This window comes from Neovison vison, chromosome 10, assembly GCF_020171115.1.
Source record: "Neovison vison isolate M4711 chromosome 10, ASM_NN_V1, whole genome shotgun sequence".
In the NCBI taxonomy this organism is placed as follows: domain Eukaryota; kingdom Metazoa; phylum Chordata; class Mammalia; order Carnivora; family Mustelidae; genus Neogale; species Neogale vison.
The window spans coordinates 21,100,760-21,116,619 of record NC_058100.1 but is presented as its reverse complement, the minus strand read 5'-3'; positions in this window follow the sequence as shown (position 1 = coordinate 21,116,619).

Genomic DNA, 15,860 nt, shown 5'->3' with positions numbered 1-15,860 from the left:
TGAGACTTAGTGACCGGGCTTCTGTTTTGTTCCCTTCTAAATGCGTCCTGAGGGCAAATAGCCCAGCACTCCCTGCAGCTGGACTTTCTAACTCTTAGAACAACCAGCTGAATGCCATGAAACCAAGCACCTGCCAATATAGACCTTTATCTGCTGTTTGGATGGACAATACCCAATGACTGGACCAATGCTCTCAACCTTTAAATAAGGGGCACGCACACACCCATCCTGTCTCCTTTTTGGATCTACATCTCATTGCCTCTTTCCCAAATAACCTTCGCCTGATTTACTTGACTTCGTGTGTGAATACAAAGCTCTTCCATGATTCTGTGAATCTGTCTGTATTCTCATATTTACTCTTCTCATATTCTTGGTCTAAGAGCTACTTCTGGTAGGAAGTGGACTGGAAAATATATATAATATAGCATATTATTGAAATTAACTTCACCTGTTTCTCTCCTACCTTTTCATGTGGCTACTAGGGATTTAGAAATTACATACATGACAGGGCTTCTGTAATATACCTTTTAAAGTTCAGGCCACTATTATTCTCCTCAATTCATGTGGCACGGATTTAGACACGTATCCCAGTATCTTTTTACCTCGCCTTCTTTTTTGGCGATAGTGCCTGTAATTTTCAGCTGGGTAGGTGATTGCCAGAACGAAGACCACAGCTGTCAGCCTCCCATCCAGCGTGGGGCTGGCGGGGTGCGGGGGTGGGGCAGAGCTGAAGAGCAGTCCCCTGGCTTTGCACGGTGAATGGTATATGAAAGGATGAAAGGAGGTGATGCGTGGCTTTTAAAGAGAAAGGATATCGTCTTCCATTCCTTTTGTCTCATTCCCACTACTCACTGGAATTTAGACAAAGTGATGAACCACCTTGGACCTTGCAAATGAGAACAAAAGTCTACAGATGGCAGAATAACCAGATAAAAAAGATTGATTCCCTGATGACTATGCACATCATGAGTGAGACATAAAATTCCATCTTTTTCAAGGCACTGTTAATTTGGGTCTCTGTTTCAGGCAGTAAAAATGACAATTTCACAAATACAACTGATCATTATAAAATATCAATTTCATGGTACATTCATAGAGCATAGTTCAATTTTTCAACAATTTCTCTGTGTCTCATTTGATGTTCACAACTTCATCCAGTTGCTAAAATAAATATTACTATTCTGATCTTATAGATGGGGAAACCAAGGCTTAGAGAGTCTTTGAGAGCTCTCAAAAGATTAGATGGCTAGAGAGCCACACACCTGGAACGACTGCTTAGGTTTCAGACTCATACCGTAATGCTCTTTCCACTGGGCTGCCCTACAGTGAAGCCTTGGAGTGAACCCTAGATCACACGCATGGTATCAGCAGATTTCACACTTGATCAGGCCTTCTGTAAATGAAAACAATGATGTTTGACTTTCTATATGAATCATATTTAAGACTGGAGAACATGAGGGCAAAGATCATGTTTTCCATAACTCATATCTTCCTTGGCATCCAGTACTCTGCTCAATGGGTCCTATCAGTGAAAGGAAACACAGGAAATAGTAGAGGGAGATCTCAGGGCCAGGGTAAAGACCAGAAGTGATGTGTCACAGATTTTTTTAAAAAGCACGATGAATGAAAAAGAATAAATACAACACGCGCCATGAAATTAAGCCACAAACAGCAGCAGAACTTTAAAGATGAGGAAAATTGGAATTCTGTTCCATGACTGTGCTATGCTAAAGGAATAAAATCACCAATACCTTAAACAAAGGTTACAGCTGTCCTTAAATTTAACTACTCTCTTTGTCTACATACAATGTACTATAATTTAAAATGAGAAAGAGAAAATATTTATCACAATTAAATGAGACTCAAAGAATCTTTGTAACATGTATCATTTCTTATTAACCTGACTTTAGTGAGGCACAAGATGTAGTTTGATCCTGTAAAAACAAAATCCTTGTTTCAACAGCCGAGGTAAGTGGAAGTTCCCACATCACTTCTTACTTAAGCTTCTCAGCTGGTATCCAAATCCACGCTCAGGGATAAATCAATGGCTGAGGTTCGACTCCTTCTACTTTAGCCCCTGATGCTAAGACTGCCAATAAAGTAGCTATTGCAGTAGCAATTTAGGGATGAAAGCACTGGCCTATAAGAAATGGAATTGAGAACAATTCATTTTATACAATATCCCGCCATCAAGTGATATAATTCAATCTCTATCAAGCCATGACAGAAGGGAAAATGCTTGAATTCCTTTAGGAATAGAAATCTACTCCTTACCCGTTTACATATTTTTAAATGTGAACATTTTTTAATTGGAATATTGCAAACGAACACATTTAAAACCACTTTAGGGAGGATATATAAGTATGTATTCTGCAAGCTTAAGATTACAGTAATCAGTTTTTTGTAAAAATTGCATGCAAATCATTATACTTTGTTTTAGATGACTTTCTAAAATCATTACTTTTTAAAATTCAATGTACTGAACTCAAGCCATGATAACTCAAGCACTTCCACAAATGACTTCCAAATTAGTAAAACCAGAGTGCCTAAATGTTGAATTAAATACCAATTTCCGCATTAATGCCTCAGTAATATTGGAGGTACGACTAACACGTGCCCTTCTTTCATCTCTACATCCGATCAGTAACTACGTTGTGACAGTGCTTCTAAAAGCTTAAGGATCCATCAACTTGTCATCTTCACTGCTAATACCTTAGTTCAAGCTACCACCACCTCAGGACTTGGACGACTGACTGCAGTAGATTTGCCATTTCTCTCCACATTTACTCTTGCATTTCCTCCACTTCATTCTACCACAGAAGCCACGATGTTCTTTTTAAAACTAATCAACAGAAATTCATGTATATAGTATGTTCACCAAGAGACATGCACAAATTATTCCTTGCAGTATTATTTGTAATAGCATCAAACCATATACAACCCAAATGTCCATAATCGGTAGGAAGGGTACCCGAGAATTCTACATGGCAAAGAAAGTAGAATGAGCTATATCTAGGCATAGCAATATGGAGGAATCTCAGAAACATGATGTTGAAGTAAGTAAATCAGACACAAAGAAGCACATATAATTCCACATGCATAAAGTTCAAAATTAGGCAAAACTAATTTGTTATTTTTCTCCAGCTTTATTGAAGTATAACTGACAAATAAAATTATATATATTTAAGGTATATAATAGGGCTATCTGATATACATATACTTTGTGAAATGATTATCATGATCAGGTCAATTAATACACTTTCTATCTCACAGAGTTAGCATGTGTGTGTGTGTGTGTGTGTGTGATGTGTGTATGTAATATAATGCATAAGTTCTACTCTCTTAGCAAATATCAAGTATACAATACAGTATTGTTAACTGTAGTCGCCATGCCGTGATTTAGATTCCCAGAACTTACTCACCTTAGAATTGAAGGCTTGTACTCTTTGACCAGCATCCCCCCAACTCTCCCACCCCCAAGTCCCTGGAAACCACCATTCTACTCTAGGTTTCCATGAGCTTGACTTTTTTTTTTTTTGAGGTTCCACATGTAAGTTAGATCATACAGCATTCATCTTTCTCTCATTTATTTCACTTAGCATAATGCCCTCAAGGGCCATCCACGTTGTCACAAATGGCAGGATTTCCATATATATCACATTTTCTTTACCCATTCATCTGTTCACAAGTACTTGGGTTGTTTCCACATCTTGGCAATTTTGAATAATGCCTCAATAAGCATGGAAGTGCATGTATCTCTTCAATATCCTGTTTTCATTTCCTTTGGGTCTATATCCAAGAGTGAAATTGCTGGATCACAGGGTAGTTCTATTTTTAATTTTCTGAGGAATCTCTATACTGTTGTCCATAGTGACTAAACCAGTTTGCATTCCTGTAAGTAGTACACAGTGTTTCCTTAATCCACATCCTCGCCAACCCTTGTAATCCCTTATCTTTTTGGTAAAAGCCATCCGAACAGGTGAGAGGTGGGGGTTCATTGTACTTTAGGAGTTGCATTTCCCTGATAATGAGTGATGTTGAGCACATTTTCATGTACCTTTCGGCCATCTCCATGTCTTCTTTGGAAAAAAAAAAAAAAAAAGTGCCTATTTAGGTCGTTGAAGCAAAACCAATTTTTGATGTTGGAAATCCAGACACTGGTAAGCCTGGGGGTAAATAATGACTAGAAGAGAGAATTCTAGGGTGCTAGGATGTCTGTTTACAGATCTGGGTACTAATTTCATGAGAGAGTTCACTTTGTAAAAACTCATTAAACTACATGGTTACGATTTCCATTCTTTTCTCTACATATGATACTTCAAAGACTCCTTTAAAAAACACACTAATCTGATCATGCTGTCCTCCTATTTAATATCAATCTTAGGACTAAAGGTCAGCCCCTCTGCCATGCTACAATGTTACAACTTTACCCTGACAGCGCGGCTCCACCTTCACAAGAACCGCTCTCCTTTTCGGCATATTTTCAATTTCCTCAAATGCACAGTGAGCCTTCCCACCTCAGGGCCAGTTCACATGCTAGCTCCTCTACCTGGAGGTCTTTCGACCTGCACTTTGCCTAGTTAGCTATTACCTACCTTTCAGATCTCAGCTTAAACTGACTTTCTCAGGGAGGCTTCCCTGACCCCTAGACTAGGTCACTTCCTTCTCTTGCCTTCTCACCTCTTCTTCTCAGCATTTGTAACACAGCATTTGTAACATTCGTAACACACTTCATCAATCTCAGATCTAAACACAGCGCTCGCTCTCTCGCTCTCTCTCTCTCTCGCCAATTAGCTGCCTAAGAACCCTCCAGCGCTATAAAGAAGGAAGTCTACCATCTTCTTCTTGAGGTTTCCCCTATATGGTCCAGGACTCTGGAATCCAGTCCTAAAGACATTTACTTCCAAGTTCAGGACACACTGGAGTCTGTGCGGCCCATCACGGCGTCATTTTCCCCTCAGACTCAACAGAAGACGGGGCCCAAGCAGTCGGATGCCTCACCATGTGGTTCTGGTGTCTGGCGGGTGGCAGTGAGGTCCCGGGCGTGCTTCTGCTTTCCCAGCACAGCTCTCATTCTCCAGCCTCAGGTGCCTGAGCCTGTGTTCCCCACACTCCATTAAACCCCTCACAGTTCCAGCTCAGCCTGCAGATACATTCTGTTTGGCCCAAATGGTGATTTTCTGTTTGTCTATTTGAGACTGACCTTTATTTATTTATTAGAGAAGGCACTCTTTTTCTTTTCCTTTTTTTTTTTTTTAACAGGGCACTTAAAAACAAAACAACAACAACAAAAAGTTTTTATTTTAATACAAAAAGCATTTTTCACAGAACTAGAACAAACAATTCTAAAATTCATATGGAACCACGAAAGACCCCAAAGAGCCAAAGTAACCTTGAAAAAGAAGGAAAGACAGAGACATCACAGTTCCAGACTTCAAGTTATATTAAAAAGCTATAGTGACCAAGACAGTATGGTACTGGCACAAAAACAGACACATTGATCAATAGAATAGAAAACCCAGAAATAAACCCAGAACTATATGGCCAATTAATCTTTGGCAAAGCAGGAAAGAATATCCAACAGGAAAAGAATGGTCTCTTTAACAAATTGTGTTGGGAAACCTGGCAGCAACATGCAGAAGGATAAAACTGGACCACTTTCTTACACCACACACAAAAATAAATTCAAAATGGATTAAAGACCTAAATTGAGACCAGCAACCATAAAATTCCTAGAAGAGAGCACAGGTGGTCACTCTTTGACATTAGTCAGAGCAATTTCTTCCTAGATATGTCTCCTGAAGCAAGGGAAACACAAGCAAAAATAATCTATGGGGACTTCATCAAAATAAAAAGCTTCTGCACAGCAAAGAAAACAACCAACAAAACTAAAAGGCATCCTATAGAACGTGAGAAGATATTTGCAAATGACCTATCCGATAAGGTTGATCTTTGAATGCCAGGACATTTCACATGAAAATTTGGAGTGACAGCTTCTTTTGAAAATCTGGAAAATCTACCAATAATGGGCCCACATTCCACAATGGCAACCTGGGCTGAACCCAAGCAGTAGCTGTTCCTGTTAACATGGCATTCATCCTCCTGTATACCACAGTCCCTGCTATTCCCTGCTGCCTCCCTAACTTGAGGCCAAATATCAGTTGGCATTTATCAGTGTGGATGCACTGTTTTTTTTTTCTTTTGAAGAGTTTAGAGAAAACTGAACTATATTTTTATATATGTTTGCTTCAACTGTGGGGGAATGAAAGGTAGACCAAGAAAATGGGAATTTTTTGTGTTTCTAGAAAAATGGGGAAAACCTATTTATTTCAACCTGTGAAAATATTCCTACATATAATATAAAAAATGTGTCTCTATCAAAGGAAGACAACTTAAGATAGCATCATGATATAATCTCAGAAACAAAGCAAGCACTATGACCAATTGACCTAAAACGCTTGATGAAAAGTCAAAGCACGTAAAAGAAGATTAAAATTTCAACTGAATTTGTTTTTTTTAATATAAATAAACTAGAAAAAATAAATATATAAGCTAGAAGATATGAGGCACATCAAATATTAACTAAACTAATTGCCAAGGCATCAATACCTTCAGTGGATTATTAATTTATTTTTTTTAACGTGCCTAAGGACTACAGCAGAGATCATGTATTCTGAAGGGAAACAACTTTCTGTAATTGTAAGTCTTCCCAGAAACACTGCTGTTCAACATGCGGAAGATAGAGCGAGAACCTAAAGATCAGGCTGTCGGAGACGATGTGTGTTCTATTCTCAGAACTCCTCTGTGTGGCTTCTCTGAACTCATCACATCAACAAAGGGAGCAGTTTGCAAGCAATCTGCCTCCTCTACGGGGGGAAAAAAAAAAGGCCTTATTCTAAACCAAAGGTACAGGTTGCCCATTCATTTTACACTTACATAACTATTAGGTCTCTGAAAATCAGCTCAAAGCTGACTTTGTGTCCTTGCCTAGAAGAGGCACTGACACTTCCCATGGACTTTAAAACAAAACTGTTGCCGTTGTCAAAACTGTAATTAAACGGTTATCTGTGAAATTAGTTGTTTAATACATATTTCGCCTATCACACTGAAAGTTTTGTAAGGGTCAAAATCATTTCTATTTGTTCACCACTGTATCTCCAGGGTTCAGTAAATATGCTGGAATGAAATAGGCTTATTAAAGGCTATGCAGGGGCCAGACAGAGGCAAGATCAAAGGGATGTCTCAAATCTTATATTTCTGACGTCCTATACTATCCGCTGTCCACACCTCCTCAAGATTCTTGAAATTAAGGCTCTCTCAGCCAAGCAGCCATCTGGGTCCCAAGCAACCATTATAAATGGGCCAGCTGCCAGCAGGTATGGGCTTGGAGGCCTTTAGTGGGTACACACTAGACTCCATCAGCTGCCTTAGAGGACTAGCCGTTCTTTCTCTGCTCGGCTGACCTGCCTCTGCACGGCAGACAGCCCCCAGGACAGCTCCCAATAAACGCTGCCTCCTGATCCCCACCTTTCTGAGTCACCCTCCATACATTTTACCAGAATTAGTCTGTGTGACCAACAGTACAGGTCACTCTCCAGGTTAGGTTATCAAAAGCTGTGACTTCCACTTTGGGCACCCACTCTCTTTCCCTCTCAGATTGCTTACTCTGGGGGAAGCAGGTTGCCATACTGTAGAGCAGTCCGATGGGGAGGTTTACGTGGTGAGGAACTAGAGCCTCCCCCGACAGCTATAAAAGAACAGATTTGTTGATCTTGAGATGAGTCAGATTGGAAGCAGATTCTCAAGCCCCAGTTAAGCCTTGAGATGTCAGCAGCCCCTACCGACAATTTGTCAGGAACCTCGAAAGAGATGCTGAACCAGAGCCCCCCAGCCAGGCCACGCCTGGATTTCTGGACTTCATGAACCCTGTCAAATAGTAATTGTGTGTTGTGTTAAGCTGCCAAGGTTCGGGATAGGTTGTGACACACTGCTAGATAAATAGTACACTCAGAGAAAGAATTTCAAGCACAGCTCTATTAAAGTAGTAGATTTATGCTAATATCTAACCCAGTAATTCTCACTGGTACTACCATCTAATATTTCTTGTAATTTTTTTTTATATTTTCCAAAAGTCTTAAGCTTTTCAAAGAATGAATATTATAGAATGTTTTGGATGCCTCTAAAACAGCACAATGCCAAGTGCACGGTAAGTAATCAAAGCAACTAAATAAATATATAATAGTTGCTGAATTAATTTTTTAAAGGATGTTTCAATAAAGCATATTATTGCATATTTATTCACTTAAATGCTGTTAGAAAATTACTCAAGCTACTATGAATTAAGTTACAAATAATAAAACACACAAAGAATATACTTCTTTCTGAGAGAGTGATTCTGAACACCACTCAAATAATTTGACACAAGGGACATTTTCATGAAATAAGATCTCTGACAAGGATCTCTGATCTCTGTAACTTTGACTTCTCGTTCTTGTAGCCAAAGTTGACAGGGAAACGTGTTAGGAGAGGAGAAGCAAGAGCATGAAATAAAAAAGCACAGATGAAAGAATTTGACAATTAACATGAAATAGTGATATGATGTTGAAGTATATAGAAATATAAAAAGAAATATCTAGAGCAAAATTCCTCAAGAAATTTCAAATACCTTGCTTAAAGTATCTTAACACAAATGAATAATAAACAAAACAAAAATTTTTTCTGTATTGAGACCCACTAACTAAGGATGCTTTTCCAAAGAGATTCCTATCTTCGAAGCGTTTTTCAATATTCCTATGAAGATTTTTTTAAAATAGGTAATGTGCCATTTAAATTAGGTCACCAAGTAAAAACTTTTAACAGTCACAAAGCAAAGATTTATTAAAATTCTTCAATATCCTATGATATACAGCTGATTTCTCTGTCAATTACCAAATGATAGATTTGTCAGACGACTTTCTGTCTTTGGGTCCTAAAGGTAGACATCTCTTTAATAATTTTCATCATGAGATGAAGATTCCATATGTGAACAAGATGACTCAGTTTTACATTAGACTTACGACATTGCCTGATTCAGATGATTAAATCTAAATCTGATGAGTCTTATTATGCCATAAAGTTAGAAAATGTTCAAAAGTAGGCTTGGGTCTTTCTCCGCTATCATATGATCTCCCTGATATGAGGGAGTGGTGATGCAACATGGGGGCTTAAGTGGGTAGGAGAAGAATCCATGAAACAAGATGGGATAGGGAGGGAGACAAACCATAAGTGACTCTTAATCTCACAAAACAAACTGTGGGTTGCTGGGGGGAGGGGGGTTGGGAGAAGGGGGGTAGGGTTATGGACATTGGGGAGGGTATGTGCTTTTGGGTAAATTGGAAGGGGAGATGAACCATGAGAGACTATGGACTCTGAAAAACAATCTGAGGGGTTTGAAGTGGCGGGGGGGTGGGAGGTTGGGGTACCAGGTGGTGGGTATTATAGAGGGCACAGCTTGCATGGAGCACTGGGTGTGGTGAAAAAATAATGAATACTGTTTTTCTGAAAATAAATAAATTGGAAAAAAAATAAATAAAATAAATAAATAAATAAAATCTTAAAAAAAAAAAAAAGTAGGCTTGGGGAGAGGGTGACACAAGGATGTAGGAGATAGCTTGAAGGGAATCCCACAGGACAAATGTGGGACAGTAATGTATTTGTAAGCCATTAAAATAAAATAGGAATCCGTGAGTCTGAACTGACAGCAAGCGGATTAAAATACAAATGGATAAATGGGAGAACGCTTTTCAGCACTCAGTTGGCTACGCACCAGCTGGTCGCCGGGAGAAGAGAGGACTCATGGGGCAGAGCCACCATTTCACAATCATCCCTGGAAAGCGGGAAAGACTAGTTCAGGCAAGAAATGTCAATGGAAGCTGAATCAAGGAGGAAATTTTGGATGAGAAGCAGTATATTTGCACCAATCTTTTTTTTTTTTAATTTTTTATTTATTTATTTGACAGATAGAGATCACAAGTAGGCAGAGAGGCAGGCAGAGAGGAGGAAGCAGGCTCCCTGCTGTGCAGAGAGCCCGATGCAGGGCTCGATCCCAGGACCCCGAGCCGAAGGCAGAGGCCCGAGCCGAAGGCAGAGGCCTTAACCCACTGAGCCACCCAGGCGCCCCTATTTGCACAAATCTTAATGCATCTCCCCACAAGTTGCTCATTAAGTATGCAAGGAAAAGACTGTAAATATAAAGTGAAGAAATTCGATGGCACCTTGACCAGGTGATCAGATATCACCGCCAAAAAGGTGCAAAAGCATATTGTGTGCCTCTAGATATGGTGTCTTCAGCAGGTCTCAGCAGCACTTAAGTCATTATTTATTTATTTATTTATTTATTTAATTTTTTAATTTAATCACAAGTAGGCAGAGGATTGGGGAGGAAGCAGGCTCCCTGCTGAGCAGAGAGCCCGACTCGGGGCTCCATCCCAGGACCCTGAGATCATGACCCGAGCTGAGGCAGAGGCCTAACCCACTGAGCCACCCAGGTGCCTCGAGAAGCATCTTATTTAAAAGAAGGTGACAGTATTCTTTAAATATGGCAGTGTCAAGAAAGACCAGGGAATGCCTCCAGATTGGAGAAGAGTAAAGAGTCATGCCAATTAAACTGATATGTAATCCTAGACTGGATCCTGTACTGGAAGGAGGAAATGTTATAAAAGGGACATCACTGGGTCAATCAACAAAAGTGGAACACAGATGGCAGAGTAGATAAAAGTATAGCATCAATATTAAATTTATTTACACTGATAACTGTATTGTGTTTATATAAGAAAATATCCCCCTTCTTAACCAATACACACTAAATATGAGGACAATGATACATGCTCTCAATTATTTACTCTCAATTGACAGGGAAATTGTGTGTGTGTGTGTGTGTGTGTGTGTGTTGACAGACAAGAGAGAGAGATAGGGACAGAGAAAGAGCAAATGTTATAGCATTTAAATGTTAACAATGTTAAACTATTTTAAGATTATGTGAAACTGGGTAGAGGATGTCTGGGGTTTCTTACTGTTTCTTGTTACACCTTTCTGTAAATTTGAAATTACTTCCAGATAAAAATTTTAGAACATCAAATCTTTATTCAAAATCTAAATATGGAGAAAAGGGGATTCATGTAGCAAAAATTTAAATATTAAAAAATGCACATTTGTAGGATGCAAACTTCTCTAAGCCCCATGCACAACTGGTGTTAATATAAAGTCAGTCCTGGGAACACCAGCCTTCAAGTATGATTTCAGCAACAATAATTTTGGTATGTGTAGCCTCTTTGTTTTATGATCTCCAGGATTATTCCAATACTGTGCAGACATTCAAGGTTCACAAGCTTCAAAACTCGGTATGAGCTTGAGTATTCTGGCATTACATATAGCCTTTGATCCTATAATAATAGTGCTTAACCCCAAACTACCTAAAGTGGCATCACACAAATGCAGATGCCTCCCTTGTTGTGTCTTCTCTAAGTGCTCTTTTCATGCTGCCAGTTCACAAAAAGAATGTGGCCACAACTAACCCCTTCTGTTCCTGTGACTATATTTATCCTGCATATAAATTAGATCTGGACATTGAGGAACCTGTGGGTCTCCATTTTTCTTTCCGGTGTTTTACTCTTCCTGTTTAGTCAGGCACAGCCTCTCCTCACAAATCTGTCCTTAAGTTGACATTAGCTTCAAAACCCAATGGCTTCATTCATACTCTACCTGTAAACCAACTGCAATCACACCTTTTTTTCTCATTCACTCCTCCGACATGGCATCTAACTTTTCAGTCTGGAAGTATTTTCAATTCTGTCAGTCTGAATCTTTTTCAGACCTGCCCTGCCTATCTCTACCACTACCACTATCTGAGTTCAGAACCTGTGATCTCACCTTCCCGCTTCCGGGGGCAAACCACTCCTGTCCATCTTCCAACTAGACTGTTGCTGCTATGCTCCTTTAAATGAACGTACTGATCTCTGCACATTCATGTTCACAGCAGCACTATAATAGCCAAGAGGTGGAAGCAACCCAAATGTCCACAGACAGATGAATAAAGAAAATACATACAAGAGAATATGATTCATCCTTAAAAAGGAAGGAAATACTGTCACATACATACTATGTAGTTGAGTCTTTAGGCCATTATGTTAAGTGAAATATGCCAGTTATAGAAAGAAAAATACTGTATGATTCTATTTATACGAAGTAACAAAAGTAGTCAAACTTGTAGAAACAGCAAGTAAAATAGTAATTACCGAAGGCTGGGTGGGGAGAGGGAAGGGGAAATGCTGCTTAATGGATATAGTTTCAAATTTATAGGGTTAAAAAGTTCTAGAGTTCTGTTTCACTACAATGTAAATATACTTAGTACTACTGAACTGTATACTTCAAAAATGGTTGAGATGGTAAATTTTATGTTATATGGTTTTTAACACCAATTAAAAAAAATGAGCATGCCACTCTTTTATTTAAAATCCCTCATAGTTTTCTATTACCTTTGGACAATGTCTAAAGCCCTTTAACATTTCAAGCATCATCTTGCATGATCTGGCCACTGTCAGTTCAAACCACTCAGTTATACCAAATATAAGTAATTTCCTCAATTCGCCATTTTCTTGCATTCCTTCTTGTCTTTACACATAAACTGTCTGGAACAATCTTCTCTATTCTCATCCACCTTCAAGATTAGTTAAAGCATCACTTACCTCTTCTATTCCTCTCTGAGACCCCTAGATGGAGGTAGGACCCACCCACCCCTTCTCTCATCTCATCCCAAACATGGGATTCGTTGCCTATCTCTCCAAGTGCGGATGATCTTAAGAATAGAAAAAAACAAAACAAAACATGGATTTGTTATGTCTGTCTCTTTAGCCCTTGCATAGTGCCTCATGATAGCAGATCAGTAAGTGCTTGTTGAAAGAATAAATGAATTCCTAATCAAACTGACCCTTAAAAAAAATCTTTTTTCTTTGTAAACACCCTAAGGGTCAAATATTTGTCAACCACATAAAACAATTTTTAAACACTCAGTGTTAATCAGTAAATAAATGCCCTGTAGGTATTTTTGTGAAATCAATATTCATTCTGCCTTTTTAAAGGAGATTCAGCACATCCTCCAATGGACTAAAGACTGGTGGAAATGACAGGGTGATCTGCTCTTTTCTGGCCAAGGTGTGCACACATGACTCAAGCTAGGTCAATTTATGTTTTTATTCACAGAATTTGAATGCTGAGCAGAATGACAAAAGACCTAACAATAGCTGCGCCTAAAATGGCATCCATCAGCTACTCTTCTGAGATCCTCATCATATCAGGTTTTTGTCACCAAAATATTATGTAACCAACTAACTCTAAAATCCAGTTCCTTAAAAGAATGAGCACTACATGGCTCATATATCTTCCAGGCAGCGATTAAGTGGTTCTTCATGTTATGGCTGAGCTCTTCCACCTGTCTGGCAGGGAGCCTGTTGTTGAGTGTGAGGATGGGACACTGGGCTGTGTGACACTCATTCCCAGCATGAGTGCCTGGCATGTTCTTGTGGTAATGAGAGAGTAGTAAGAGCAAACAAACATTATCGTGCAAACATTTTTCAAGTGTCTGCTTATATCACATTTACTAACATCCCATTGACTGAAGCAAGTCCCAAAACTGAGCTCAGAGTCAAGGAGTAGGGCAAAAAGCCACATTCATAGTGGAAGAATATTGCAAAGTGATGTTATCAAACCATTCTGAACACCTACAAACTCAACAGGAGATAGAAGAGAAGAGCAGCATTTCTAGGAGCAGAAAATCAACCACTTTGGGGAAGGTGGGACACGCGGAGAAGTGAATCCAAAGCAACGGGAAGATGAGCCGCGGCGGGAGAGGCCGGCTATTGGCAAGCAGTGGAGCAGCAGAGGACAAAAACAGAACTTTTAGAAGTCTCTTCCACTGAGGGACTTACTCCAGAGGCTAAGCGGAGGTGGAGTCCTCCAGGGACAGTGTGGTCTCAGGACCCATGAGGTCACAGAAAGACCGGGGGTGTCTGAGTGTGGCAGAGCTGCCCGGTATCAGAGCGGAGAAGCCGGCTACAAAGACAGAGCCAAGGGGGGGGCTCTCAGCTCAGGGTTACCTTAAACTGTAATCCAAGGCATAGTTGGGACACTGCTCTTCAAGGAGGAACCCCACAAGTGGCAGATTCGGGGAGATTCACCTTCTTCCTCTGGGAGGAGTGGCATGGCAGGAATCTGAGTTTGGAGACTCCAATCGGGGGCCGTGCGCCAGGGATAGAAACGCTCCGTCACAGGATGACGAGCACAGAGCGTGGCCAGAGACCAGGGAGAAGGGAGGGATTGACTGCTTTTCTCTGAGGGCACACCGAGGAGTGGGACCCAAGCTCTTGACTCCTCTGGGGCCAGAGACTAGGAGGGCAGCATTTTTATTTTCATCCTCCAGAGCTCTATGGAAAACCTTCAGGGAACAAAAGCTGTGAGAAGGAACTCAAGCAGATTACTTAGCCTGGTTCCTGGCAAGGGCGGTGCAATTCCCCCTCAGACAAAGACATTTGCGAATCACTGCAACAGGCCCCTCCTCTAGAAGATCAGCAAGAACATCCAGCCAAGACCAAATTCACTATCAAGGAGAACTATGGAACTCCAGGGCTAGGGGAAAGCAACCCATAGATTCATGGCTTTTTTTCCATTATCCTTTAGTCTTCAAAAAAACTTTTTAATTTTATTTTTTTCTTATTCCATATTTTTCCTCTCTCCTCTTTCAACATTTTTAAACTATTTTATCTTATCATTACCTTTTTTAAAAAATCTTTTAAAATTTTCACTGTTAAAGTCATATTTTATCCCTCATTGTATTTAACTTTATTTTTTGTATGCATATAGGTTTTTTTCTTTTATAATTTTGGGATATAATTTCTTCTAATAGATCAAAATATACCTTAAATCTAGCTCCAGCCTGATCATATTCTCTCCTCTTTTTTTTTCCCAACCAACTTATCAATTCCTTTCTTTGAATCTTTTTAAATTTTCATCTTTACAGTCATATTCCACCCCTTTCATCGTGTTTACCCTTTTTACTTTTAAATATATAAGTTTTTCTTTCCTTAAAATGTTGGGAGGTAGTTTCTCCCAAGAGACCAGAATACAACCAAAATCAAGTGGGTGGCTCTGTTCTATTCACCAGTCTAAAATATAAATATAAATATATATATATATATATACACACACTTATATATATATAAATATATAATATCTATAATATATTTATAAATTTATTTATTTAGTTCCCCCCTTCAACAAGGAAATAAAAGCTTTAAATGACACAGTACACCAGATGGACATTGCAGAAAAGAAATAAAATAAAATAAAATGAAAAAAAAAGAAAAAGAAAAGAATTAATAAGATTGATAAACCCCTGGCCAGACTTATCAAAAAGAAAAGAGAAAGGACACAAAATAATAAAATCATGAATGAAAGAGGAGAGATCATAACCAACACCAAAGAAATAGAAACAATCATAAGAACATATTATGAGCAACTATACACCAGCAAATTTGACAACCTGGAAGAAATGGATGCACTCCTAAAAATGTATAAACTACTAAAACTGAACTAGGAAGACACGGAAAACCTGAACAGACCCATAACCAGTAAGGAGATTGAAGCAGTCATCAAAAATCTCCCAACAAACAAGAGCCCAGGGCCAGATACCTTCCAGGGGAATTCTACCAAACATTTAAAGAAGAATTAATACCTATTCTTCTGAAACTGTTCTAAAAAATAGAAATGAAAGGAAAACTGCCAAACTCATTTTATGAGGCCAGCACTACCTTGATCCCAAAACCAGACAA